We start from the raw sequence: 13,468 nt of genomic DNA on the forward strand, positions 1-13,468 counted from the left end.
CACATCCCCTTCATAATTGCATGGGCCAGTAAGGTAGTATCCAAACCAGCTTCATTTATTCATGTAGCTTTATTTGCCCTGCTGCACCTGGCCAACAATGGGTATGAATTAACATTTGTCCAGAACCATGCAAGCTTCTGAACAGAATACAGGATGCCCTTGTCCAGAAGGCTTACCATTTTTATTGGATGGATCAAGCTTTCTTGACTGAAATTGTGGTGAGGCAGAGGTAGAAGAAAATCAACTGGCAGCATCAAGTTAAGAAAAGGTTAGTTTGTGGTATATAAGAAAGGCTTTGCGGATGTGAGTTTGATGAGAGCAAAGTCATGGAAATTAGGGATGTGCAAAACGTCTTGGGTACAGAACGTTCTGTACCCAAATCAGGCCATTTCGGGCGATTTGTGTACAAAACAAATCACCTGATTGCAACTTCCGAAAGTTTTGTTGACAAAACAAAACACCAGAATTTTGGCTCTGAAAGATTTGTTGTTTCACACCTCCAGTTTGTGGCGATCTCTGAGTGTAGTCTCTATTTTGTGTTTGATGTCGATTTGAATTTCCCGCCCTTCCAGCCTTCAGATTGGTAAAGGAAAGCATGGGCTGAACTGCTGGCAATTGTCTCCTTGTTCCCGATTGGCTGTTTGGGCTCTGCAAAGTGCAAAATGACCCCGCATTGACCAGGGGAAGGTCAAAGAAGGGGCAAGGGTGGGGAGGAGTTCACGGGGGGATTTTTGAGGTATTTAAAGAGGCAGCAGGCAGCCATTCTTCCTTTCTGCCTCATGGGAGAAGAGAGAGAGAGAGCTTTGCCTTTTGCATTGCTTTGTATTGCTGCCTATTGTTCTGCCTTGCCATCCAGCCTGCCTTGCTTGCCCAGTGCCACTCAATCTGCCAGTGCCTGACTGTGCCATCCTGGGTCGGATTGATTCTCTCCTGCATTAATATTAATAACTGATTTTTGTGGCGAAAAAGAGAATACCATCTGATTCTTTTTCCCCACCCCCTCTTCCTGCTGCTGAGAGAATCACTGCCTGCCTGTGCCAGCCCCAGAGTGCCTGTGGTCACTGGCCACCTGGCTGGCCACACACACTCCTCCCCCAGATTTCCTGGCTTTTGCCCCATCTGAAGACAGAAGAAAGACTCCCAGAGACCAGACCACAGAAGTGGAATACTAGACCCAATGTGGGTGAAGCCCTAGACTGAGTGAGTACCCATTTATTTTAACACACACACACACACACACACACACACACACACACACCCCACAGACAAACATATCTCTGGAATTGTGTATTCTTGGGGTTTTTCCCCCTGTTTGGGTTGCAATTGAATTTTAAAAGTTTTGTGTAGTTTAGTTTAGAAGAAGTTTAAATAGGGTTCTTCGGTCTGTGGGAGGGATCCCCGTTAGCTAGCACTAGTAGGCAGTTAGAAGGGTTTCGTAGCTTTGTGGTTTAAAAATAATAATTCTCTTTTTCCCCATTCCAATTTGTTTTTGCTTTTTTTTTTTTTTAAAGAAGCCGGTCCTCCAGCCCTCTGTGCCAATAATATATAAAGTATTATTAATATTATCTACCCAGCAACCTACAGGCTTTGAGTGGGTGCACGCTCTAGCCTCCTCCCTGAACCCATTTACATTTACCACCCGCCCCCAACTTTGCTTAAAACCAAGAAAGCCTTCAGCCACCACCCCAGCAGCGTATATTATCTTTATTGTATCTGTTCCCAAGTTATTGTATCGGTTATTGTGTCTGTTCCCGTTATTGTTCCCTATTGTATAGTTCTGTTCCCTAGTGCTGCCCAGCCGCCTGCTCCTCACTGCACCCATTTACCACCCACCCCCAACTTTGCTTTAAACAAGCAAAGCCTTCAGCCATCACCCCAGGCCAATAGTCCAGCAACAGCAGCCTATATTGTGCCTTTCTGTTCCATGTGCCCAGCCCAGCCTACAGGCTCTGAGTGGGCAGTGGGCACAGACTGTAGCCTCCTCCCTTACCACCCACCCCAAACTGCAGGGGGCACACTCTGCTGAGGTCAGCCCAGCTCCTGTTCTTGGCACTTCTCCCAACTGAGTGTCCCCTGCCCTGAGACACTCACCCCACTACATTCACCCCACTTCTGCCCCTTGCCCCCAATTCATTTAAAAAAGTTTTTTTTAAAGTCAGGGTTTTAAAAAGAAGCTCCAAAAGAGATGGTGGGGGGGGGGAGTGCAAGGTAGGGGGAGGCCTTTTCTTGCTGGTTATGATAGGAGGTGGCGACAGGGGCCTATTCCCCGAGTCACCCCTGCCCTTGCTTTTGTGCGCAGGCTGGACTTCTCTTGTCTGCCTGGCCCTATGCCAGGAGCTGTGGCTGGGCAGCAGTTAGAGGGGAAGGCCTCCCCTGCAAGGGAAGAAGTTCTTCCCGTGGCAGATGTGGAGGTAGTGTAGGTGGAGACGGCTGCCAGTCCAGCCAGATCCACCTTGCTGCCCTCCTCACTGGTCCCTGTTGCATCTGAGGGGGCCCAGGAGGAAGCCCCTTTGTTTCCTGTCCCTGGGACTTCCCAAGCCAGCTCTGAGGGCAGTGATGGTGGTGTGCCCCAGAAGGAACCAGCAGAAGCACCACTACTCAAGTGATCCCGTGTCGCAGGAGAGTCCAGCAGTGTGGTGTGGGATCACTTTGAGCTTTGCCCTGGTGATCCCAGCCATGCTGCCTGCATCCACTGCAAGGCACTTGATAGCAGAGGCAAGGATCCAAAGCACTTCAGCATGTCAGGTCTGCTGTTGCACCTGCAGCGGCGGCACCCAGAGGTCCAAACCTCTGCTGGCAGCGGTGCTAAGCCAAGTGCCTTCTCTAGTAGCAGTAGCAGCAAGCAACCAGTGGCTCCTGCTCCTAGGCAGGAAAAGCTGACTGAGTGGTGGGTGCAACCTCTGGGCAAGCAGTCTGATCACCCAAAACCATATCTCATTACCCAGGCCATGGGGAGATGATGGCTTTGGACGATCAGCCTTTTCGTAGCATGGAGAATGTCGGCTTACACGGTCAGCTCCAGCTGCTTGCCCCTGAGTACAAAATCCCCTCACGGACCACTTTCAGTAGGAGGGTGGTGCCCTCCCTGTACCATGCGTGCAGGGAGGCTGTGTTGGCCCGGTTGCGTGCAGCCGGCCCCAGCACCAGTATGCACTTCACTGCAGATCTCGGGATGAGCCATAGTGGGCTGCACACTGTCTTCATGTCCCTGACAGCCCACTGGTGGGGGCATGAGGGTGAGGGGACATCCGGCTCCACTGGAGCTGTATCCCTCTCCTCCCATGCAGGCAAGCCTTTTTTGGCAGTGTTGCATGTGGAGGCGATGGACACAGACCACAGGTCGGATGAGTTGGCGGCAGTCATGGACCGACAGGTGGGGACTTGGCTAGCCGGGGAGCCAAACCTCTGCCGAGGCTTCATGGTCACCAATCACACAGCCAACATTAGTATGGCGGCCAGGCAGGTTCAATTTGTGCACATCGCTTGTGTTGTACACACTTTGAACTTGGTGTTGCAGGATGTGCTTGGGCTTAAGGAGGTAAAGTCCAAGCGCCAGCAGAGGTTAGGTTTAGTTCCCGCCCCAGAACCTGCCGCTTTCGTGGCCGCTTTTGTGGACCAGTGCCACAAGATTTCTGGTCACTTCCACTGGAGCGAAAGGGAAAGGTGCCTGTTCAAGGCCAGGTAGATTGAGCTGGGCCTGCCTGAACACCTGATCCTCCAGGATGTTCCTACCCAGTGGAACGCCACCTTTCTTTTGCTCCAGCGCCTGCAGGAGCAAGAGGGAGCCATCCACAGACTGGGTGGCAAGGTGTACTGGCTTGGATGTTTGCAACCTGTCCACTGTGGATTGGCAGCTCATTTCTGAGTTGCTCTTAGTACTCGAGCCATTCTATGTTGCCACAAACAGCTTGTGTACCAAGGCAGCTACGCTGAGCCAAGCTTTGCCCACCAGTCTTCTCCTTGCGAAGACCATGGGTAATCTCCAGGCCACTCGGGACACAATTGCCCTGGCAGATCAGCTGAGGGCTGGGGTAGTGGAATGGCTCACGACACCCTTGGGTGCATCTGCATGGCATGTCCTGGCATGCATCTGTGACCCAAGGATGAAGGGCAGAGCTATCACCCCTGACCAGCTGCTCAGGTGGAGGGACCTCCTGGTCGAGCACATCAGGCGTGCAGAACAGAAGAGGCTAGTTGCAAATAACCAGGAGGAGGGGGATGGTACGCAGCCTGGCAGTGCACATTCCATCCCCAGCAGCACTGCCACCACCACCACTTCTTCCCAGTCCAGCAACGCAGTTTCTCTGGCAGTAGCACCAACGGTGCGGCCAGTGCCACCTCCGTGTTCCGCCGGCCGGTGGTTCATGGAGGGCTTCCTTGGTGTCTTGTCAGGGGGACAGGAAGAGCAATGCTTTCTCATTGAAAATGAATCCACTCCCATTTGCTACCAGAGAATACTCAGAATACCTCAGAAACAATAAAACCCAGTACCCCATGGGCTTGTGGGTATGGGGGTGGTTGGCGCCCTATGTGCACTATGCCACCACTCGCTCTGGGCCACACTGGTGCCCCCAACGTGTGGCTATAATTTTGCTGGAACCCCCATTATTCCCTATGGAAAAAATCTTAAAGATGCATAAACTTCCAAAATTCATTTAAAAAAAATCAGCCCTTTGCCCAATTTCTTTGAAATTTGGGTGGTAGCTTCCTTGCACCCATTGGGTACTACCACCACCCCCACTCTTTTGTCCCCAGGAGCTTTATTTGATCCAAATCTATTTGGATTCAGAAAAATTGAGTCCAATCACCCATCTGGGGTGATTCAGGGTGGGGGTGTCAGATTCAGACCCAAAACAAATTGGGGTTGTTTCAATTTGAGTACAAATTGAAATGAAAAAAATCAATTCGTGCACACCTCTAATGGAAATTATAGTGATTAGGAGCAGTTACCACAGTACCTAGCCTGTGGTATAGAAATATGGTAGAAACATTTGGAAAAATGGCAAAAGGCAGCACACAGGCTCAGGGCCAAAGGAAGAAAAGGGGATGATTCTTGTAGGGGGATATTGAAACCATGGCTTGCATCCTGACCTGGCATGATTAGAAGGAAACATACACAAGATAACTTTCCTACTCCTTCTTCCCATCAGCAGCCACTGAAAAGCCATTTCTGAGAAGAAGATGACCTGGGGGATGTGGGGGACGGGGGTTGCAAGGCAATAAGAGACTTGTCAAAATCAAGCAGAGTCATCTATTGTGGGCAGAGTTTCCTACTTCTCATGCAAGGTCTCAATACAACTTCTTGCTTTGCAAAAATATTAGAGGCTAGTTTTTAAACAACTGGAACAGAAGTCTGTCGCTTTCCTTCTTTGTTTAAAGTTTTGATAAAAGATTTTGGCCAAGTACTGTTCCTGGAATACATTATTTATTAGGCATTTAACAAACTGTATATGTTTTGTAACTGGTAATAGGATTCCTTTTTATATAGAGATAGAGATTGTAATGTCTGTAATTTTCCTTGTGGCAATTGTCCTAGTATCCTAATGCTATGCTATAACCACCACCGTTTGCACCCATTGTCTTCATGTTTCAGACTCTTGTATCATTAATAGTCAGGGTTTTCTTCAGTTCTCAGGAAACGGACCTGTATCCTTTACATTCTTCTGACTGCAAACCTTTTGGTGAGCCTTCTAAATTCAGGCTGCAGTGAGTCATAGAAATTGCTTCAATTAGTGCTATAGAAATATTCTTTCTGGGGTCATCTTTTCCAGAAAGGCAGATTTTTTAAAAACAAAACAAAACATGGTTGCTCTAATCCGGAGACTGAAGTGCACTGATGAGCACAAATGGGTCTCCTAGGCCAGCAGTTTTCATTGTTTGCTCCAACATAGAGTGCAAATCCTTCTTTGCAGACCTGCCATGTCCAATGAAGTCAATATGGAAGCCTCTCTTGGTGTGTAATCCAAGCTCTGTGTAATCCACCAATCCAGGGATTGGTAATCCACTGTGTCATCTACAATTCAGTCTCAATGCTTTTATTGCAGGAAGAAACACTTCACACCATTTCCCATTACTTGAATTCTGCCAGATCCCTCCGAACAGGTCACGGTTCTCAAGCATTCATTAGTGCAGGGGTTCCCAACCTGTGGTACCCTAGATGTTGCAAAACTACAACTCCCATCATCCCCAGCCACAATGTAGCTGGGGGTGATGGGTACCACACGTTAGGAATCCGTGTATTAGTGCATAGTTGGGAGGAAATATAAATATCCCCTGCTAACTGAGCAGGTCCCCTGCTGAGCAAAGAGGTTTTTAAGTGTGATTATTCTCTTTATTTAACAGGTGGAGAGCAACTGGCCCTATCCATCCCCAGCACAGCATCCCTCCAGTGGCTGCTGCTGGGGCTTATCTTATGTTTCTTTTTTAGATTGTGAGCCCTTTGGGGACAGGGAGCCTCTCATTCATTCATTCATTCATTCATTTAGATATAAACCACTTTTGAAAAGTGGTATATAAATATTTGCCGTATTTGTAAATATAGCTCAGTGGCAGAGCTATATTTCATTTGCATGAAGATGCTCTTAGGGTCAAAACCCATCATTTCCAAAGTCAGGGAGCAGATTTAGGAAATAGCTCTGCTTGAGATTTTAGAAGACACTACCAGTTGAAGTAGACAGTTCTGGACTAGAAGATGGCTCAATAGTCCAATTTCATATGGCCAGCTTCTGACTTAGATGGAATTTGGGAAGCATTTGCCAATGGAATGGATGTCAGTGACTAATGCTACTGTTTATACTCTTAGTATCAGTCAAAATGAGTTAGAACCAATGCATCCAGTATAATAGCATTCTCTAGAACTGCAAATCCTTGGATTTAATTTCAGTGAGTACTTGACTTGTGCATAGCCTATGATAAAATACGATTCATTGTGAGTAAAGGTGTCAGAATTAACTCCTAAGTAATATTCGCTTGTTCAGGAAAACTCCATTGACCTCACTGCATTGTTAACACAAGTAAGATATTTCATGATTAAAGCTCCTTATACTTTAAAACACAACATTGATGTTTGTGAAATCACACAATAAAATGTAATCGCTCTAAGTGATAACTAAGCTTTCTAAATGCTTCTCAGGTAGAGGCATTTCACATATAGGATTTTTCTTTTTTCAAAAAGAGCATTTAAAAGGAGGAATTTTCAGTGTGAGATGAGGACGTAATGGGTTAAAAACTATGTAAATGTTACTCTAGTTAAATTACAGCTTGTTGTTCAGATGAATACTCTCCACTTCTCATATAGCTTTAAATTATGGACAAATGCTTGCAATTGTGAACTACCTACATTGTGGCTGCCTGTTCCCAGGCTTCATCAACCCGAGCTGTCCAATGGGATTACTGTAAGCTTTCACGGCAGTCTGCCAGCCACTGATCAGAAATTCATATCCCTGGATGTTAGATTGCTCTCTTTATTCCATCCTTGTGATGGCTGTGATTGCTGTCATGGTGTTAGGTTAGAAATTAGCATTTTGTGGCCCAAATTTTGCCATCCAGAACATAATCAGAGAAGGGGGGAGAGAAGGGGGGGAAGCAAAAAAAAATATATATATATATATATATATATATATATATATATATATATATATATATATATATCAAAGAATAGTAATTTCATCTGTCAAAGAAGGGAAATGCAGTGCTACCATGATACAGATGTCTACAAAACTTATGTCAGGGAATGTTGTGGTATTTATGGTCCTATTTGGCAAATGCATAGGCAGGTGGTGCTTTCCTGCAAACTGGCAGGAAAATCTGTGGCAGAAGATTAATGGTTTTCCTTTGATAAAAAAAAACCCCTATTGAAACTATAGGTGGGCTTCAGAAACACTTAAATTTTAAAAAAGAAAAGGAAGAAAGATAGAAAGAAACAAGGATCACTAGCAGATAGTTTCAAGGACCTGCTGAATTAATCACAAGAGGCTGGTTAGCAGGAGGTCAGAGAGAGACTTCTTAGCATCATTTTGGGTCATATGTCTAGAGGCGATAGCAGTATGTATGTATGTGCTGTACAGTAATATCCCCTTTCTGGTTTACTTGTCTGAGTCAAAAAAGGATGAACGCATATTGCATAGGGCTGTTGAAAGGAAAGAAAAACACTGGTAAATATCCATAGATCTTTCTTCCTAGTTTTAAAATTGAATCTTATTTAGCTATAGGAATTTTTGGTGCAAAAAAAAAATCCTTTTAACTGTTTCTGTGCTATATATTCAATAATCCTTATATATTGCTTCTCTCAGTGTTTTGTATAGGATGCTATTAAACAGCACAGCAATAGTCACTGATCTGTTAACGTTCTGTCAAAACAATTCGTTGATGGTTAATTACAGAAAATGATTTAAAGGAACTATTTAGCCAAAGCTGTAGATAATATAAGGTAGGTCCTGTTGGTAGCTTGTTATTCTTTCTAGACAATTCATGGACATGCTAATTTTTCCCCCTGTCATTAGCGCTAAGTAAGCTGGAAAGATTCTGACATGTGAGGTGCACAGATTCTGTGAGGAGCCTTGATTTTTATCCACCCAAGCCTATCTGTCATCTTTAATCATGCAAAAAGCAGGATTACTTAATCATTTCATTTTATTGAAAAGAAAAAGATTTACATTAAAATGATGACATGGAAGAGAAAAAAATTGAAAATTATTATCAAGAAAATGTAATGTGGAAACGAAAGCTCCATTGGTTTTGTGATGCTCATTTAAAGCAATGATCTAGTAAAGCTAAGATATAAAAGTAATGATGATGTTAGTTATTGAAGTATAACCATATTTCCTTTGCATTTTAAAATGCATTTGAATGTAGTATCTGTAGTCAAGGACAGTAGTACATCTCTGAGGAAAAGGCATTATTTTTCACCTAACCTTCTGCTTTTTAAAACATTGTACCTTGGCAGTCTCTATACTTTTGCTAATATACAAGCTCTGCTAACAAGTGTTCTCTTAACTATTAATATTCATATATTTCGTTCCTTTTTTTGCATTTGTTTAAATTATACACAAGACCAAGATGCACTAATTAGAGGAGTCACTACTAAAATCTTAATGTTCTCATTCCCAATTTGAATGTATATGATTTTTAAAAAGAGAATTAAGAAATTGCTCATATGCTGTAACTGATTTCCCCCATGCTTTGCATTCAAAGATCCTTTTAATGCTCTCTATACTTCAAATTATGTTTATAAATATGCTGCGTCTTAGTCTTCTTGGTTCATATTTGTATTTTCAAAATTAATTGAATGTCTGTGGGTTTAAATTTAAAGACTTAAATGTCTGCTCGGATTGGGTATATTACTATTTGAGACCCTTATAAGAGGAAAAAGTACAGCGGGAAGTCATATTAAAACTTAAGTCTGATGAAAGAAAGTTGTTGGTTTTCCTAGCAAATGAGATTTCTTAAGTGCTTTGCAAAATCCAACAAGTGTTATGCATCATCACAGCATGACTGAATGCATCATAGTTCGCTGTTATGTATCTGTTATGTTTAAAGGCTTTTGATATTTCAGTAAAAGTTGTAATCCGATTATTTTCCAAATAGGTAGTTAGATATTTATCCAGCTGCATTAAGGTTACTGAATTCGTTGCATATATTAATGTAATATTAAAACTATTAAAAGTCATGAGAACACAATGGCATTGAAAACAGTTTTAGGTTGGGGTTTTTTTTCTGATGAACCTTATCCTGATCAAGTACTTGGACAAGTTAGGCTATGATCCTAAATGTAATTACTTCTAAGTAAGTTCCATCAGTATTAATGGGACTTCATTGTGATTTGGAAGGGTTTGAAGCAGGCTGTTAGCCCCATAGATAGTCCATGAGCTACAACTCAATTGGCTTTAGGGTGAGATTGTGTGAGTGTGCCTTTTTTGTCCCTAGCTTTATATGATCACAGCTCGTTTCCTCTTCAATTTCAACCTCAGTGCAATGTAAACCTAGGAATTTACAGAAAATGATACTGCAGTGAGAAGGAAATACTATATATCAATTGCTTTCAAAATACCAACAGGTTGGAAGCCCACCACTGACTTGTTAGTTGTATTGAAACTCTAACTTGGCTACCTGATTGCCTCTAGAAGAATTGTTTGACAGGTAACTTTCTGTAGTGACAAAATTATACAAGTGTCATTGCATAAATATATACATACTTAAAACTATTCAGGCACCTGTCAAAACTTTCAGGATTGTTCCATAAAAGGTAGAAATCAATCTGACTTAAAATCCAATAATAATCCAAACACTGTTATGTTAGTAACTGTTTTTAACTACTGAAGAATGTTATTGAAAACAAGGCATTTCACTGTTTCTGTATGAATTCTAAGGCTATTTCTTGCATCTATTTGTTTTATTAATGATCAAAGTTATAATGTTTAAAATTGCTAAATTTGGGTGTGCACACATTAAGAAGAATAAACATACTCGAATACCCTGCACACATGCCTTTTAATCTCTATATAAAGCAGATTTGCAGATGTAGCTCTTTTGAGAGTCTAGCATATCAGTAACTTCCTTTAAAGAACACTACTTAGGGAAGCTGAAGTAAAATACTTTACTAATCATCAAGTAGATATCAATATATATATGAAAAATATATTCCAACACACTTTGGCATCAAACAAATATAAGTCGTTTCCAGTTGTGTTTAATATGGATAGGATTTTACGTAAAACATGTGCCATTTTGCTATGTGATTTGAAATTACTCCCCTACACACACACACACACACACACACACACACACACACACACAGAGAGAGAGAGAGAGAGATTATCTATATATTATCATGTTATAGTCACATTAACAGATATGTTAAATTGCTGTTTAATTTTCTTATGGCTAACAGAAATTTTGTGTGGCATCGTTTGCCATTCATGGTTTGATATCTTTTTCCATAATGGCTTTTATTTTTTTTTATTTTTTGCCATGCACAATCCGTCCTAAGGTAAATGTATTTATTTAAAATGTTTCCTAAACTGTAGGCCCAAATATTATCACAGTTTATGTTAATAGCAGTAAACATATTAGTACCGTTTCACCTGCCCTGGGCTGTAGGTGCAAGTTCATAGTTTAAATGTGTGTCAGAATAAACCTTTAAGTATAAAACAGGGATATGTTTTTTCTGTGGAACTCAGCTTGGGTATATTTTGGTTGCTTATATTTTGGTTGCTTACAGAAGGGATGGAATTTTGAATTTTGATACCTGAGATGTTTATACTGCTAAAAAGTATAAATGCTATGTATGAGCTGTACTTTGTTTAAAGCTTTGCACCAAGTTTTTTCCATGTGATTCTTCTTTCAGTTATCATTGCCTGAATTGTTTTTGCAATAATGTAACATATTATTGTAACAAATATTCTTTCCCCACCAATGCTTGTGAGATCCCTATATTTAAAAAATAAACAAAGATAATAGGACATCTTAAAACCCTAAGCATATTTCAAAAGAGGAGTTACATGAACTGCAAAGAAGTGTTGCTATCATGTTTGTACAATAGGTGGCAGTGTTACCTAAATACACTTTTCTTTGGAATTAAAAAGGATGGAAGCACTTAAAAAGGACATTGCATTGTTTTACTTGTACATAATTGCAGGTATAAGCAAATTTAATCTGGTTCAAGGTGTATTAGCAAACTTTTCTTAGCAAAGTTGTTTTTACTTAAAATACGCATTTAGACTTTTTTCTTCCCCATATAAAATATTATTAATTAAACCATTATGCAGTATTAATATATACTTCTTTTATAGATGATCATACAAATCATCAATTAAAACTGCAACTTGTTAGATATAAGTCTTCAATCATGTTTTGAATTTTATCAGTTAAAAGAAATACACCATGTCCATAGAAAACAATAGCTACAATATACAAGAACAGCTGCAGTAAATAATTTTCAGGAAATTGCCAGCCCATAAAATTAGGATCAATTTAATATCCAGGAGTAGTAAGGTGCAATACAACTTAAAAATGTACAGCCTTTACTATATGATAGGATGTATGTACACTGTTTTACCTATATCTATCTATATCTATATTTATTCCACTTTTTCATGCTTGTTTTCTTATGTAATATCTTCAAGAAAATAATGTTTTAAGCCAAAATATGAAGTGGCATTATTTACAAAGAAGATGCATGTTTAAATTCAATATGCCAATAATCATATTTGCCTGAAGTGTAAAGAAAGGTAATAAAGGCTGAAGCATATAGTACAAATGGAAAATGGTCCTAGTTAGCTTAAATGGGTTTGATGACATGAATGTGGATCTATATATGGTTATTTTAGCATAAAATAAAAATGCCATACTGACCAATGCTGCATCCCTGCTCCATGTTTATGTCCTCTACCTCTAAGATACAGCTTTTCTATTGTGCCTTCTCCAAGAAATACATTCATCTGAGTGTGCGTATGTGTGTGTGTATGTATGTGTGTGTGTGCATGCTAGAAGCACCATGCTGTACTTTTAGTAGCCCTTTCTTTAAATCACAAAACATTTGCCGAGAGATACCTTAGTGGCCTAATAGGCATGAACCATTTTTGACTTGATAACCAGTTTATTTTTATCTAAAAAATAGCATATTTAGTCAGAGGGAAGAGAAAAAAGATATAGGATAATCGTGCTACGGAAAGAAGATTGCAATGGATAGAAGCAATGATGAAATGTGTCTTATAGGTACTTTTCTTCTGTACCACCATTTCGTTGCTGCTATGGGATTACAGAAAATGGTGGCCTCTTATATTTTATGGAAAATGTAAATTTCATTGGTAACCTTCCCATAGAATCCAGACCGCAACATCTCCACAGTGTCAGGCTTTGCTCCTTGAGTTTCGCAGTAACCTAGCAAAGGCTCTGCAGCAATGTCAGAATATCTGCGTCTGTACAAAAACTCATATCAAATTAGAAAACAGCATTTTCCTTACATTGGAAACCACATATTAAATGGTTAAGAACTAATGCTTGCCTATAAAATGGAAAATTACTGCTTCAAAAACGTGCCTGTGTTTTTAATATGACTCAAAGTCCAAGTCTTTATTACCAAACTATTCAAGTAAGTAACATAATTTGAGAAGGAAAGTTTTTAGACTTCGCTTTTTGTATTCTCTTTCTCACAGTCCCAGTGTTTGCCAGTCCCATCAAATGGCTGTTGTATTGTTTTATAAATTAAACTCTTATCTAATTTCTGGTTAGGGGTAAGATTCACTTTTTTACAGTTAGAAAGCTGTGCTTTTCTGGTAATGTTGATTCCTGACCCCCCTCCAACACCCCACCCCACCCCCACCCCCAGCGCTACTTCATAGAATGGAATGGATGTACAATGTATGACTAATAAAAGTGATTTTATTAATCACATACATTAAAAACAGAAATGTGACAAGCAGAAATAAAGGAGTAGGGTAGGAATTGAGGGGAAGGTGTGGGCTGCACT

The 13,468-nt window shown here is 41.0% G+C and overlaps 1 long non-coding RNA gene across 1 annotated transcript in view; it reads right to left on the reverse strand.

Moving 5' to 3' along the window:
* LOC128322656 (uncharacterized) overlaps positions 1 to 12,467 on the reverse strand; it is a 71,228-nt gene extending 58,761 nt beyond the window's left edge. Inside the window, exon 1 of the long non-coding RNA XR_008305857.1 lies at positions 12,352 to 12,467. This is a non-coding gene — a long non-coding RNA (uncharacterized LOC128322656). The remainder of the gene's footprint in view (positions 1 to 12,351) is intronic.
* Positions 12,468 to 13,468: the final 1,001 nt, after the last annotated feature.

This window comes from Hemicordylus capensis, chromosome 4, assembly GCF_027244095.1.
Source record: "Hemicordylus capensis ecotype Gifberg chromosome 4, rHemCap1.1.pri, whole genome shotgun sequence".
NCBI classification, from domain to species: Eukaryota; Metazoa; Chordata; class Lepidosauria; order Squamata; family Cordylidae; genus Hemicordylus; species Hemicordylus capensis.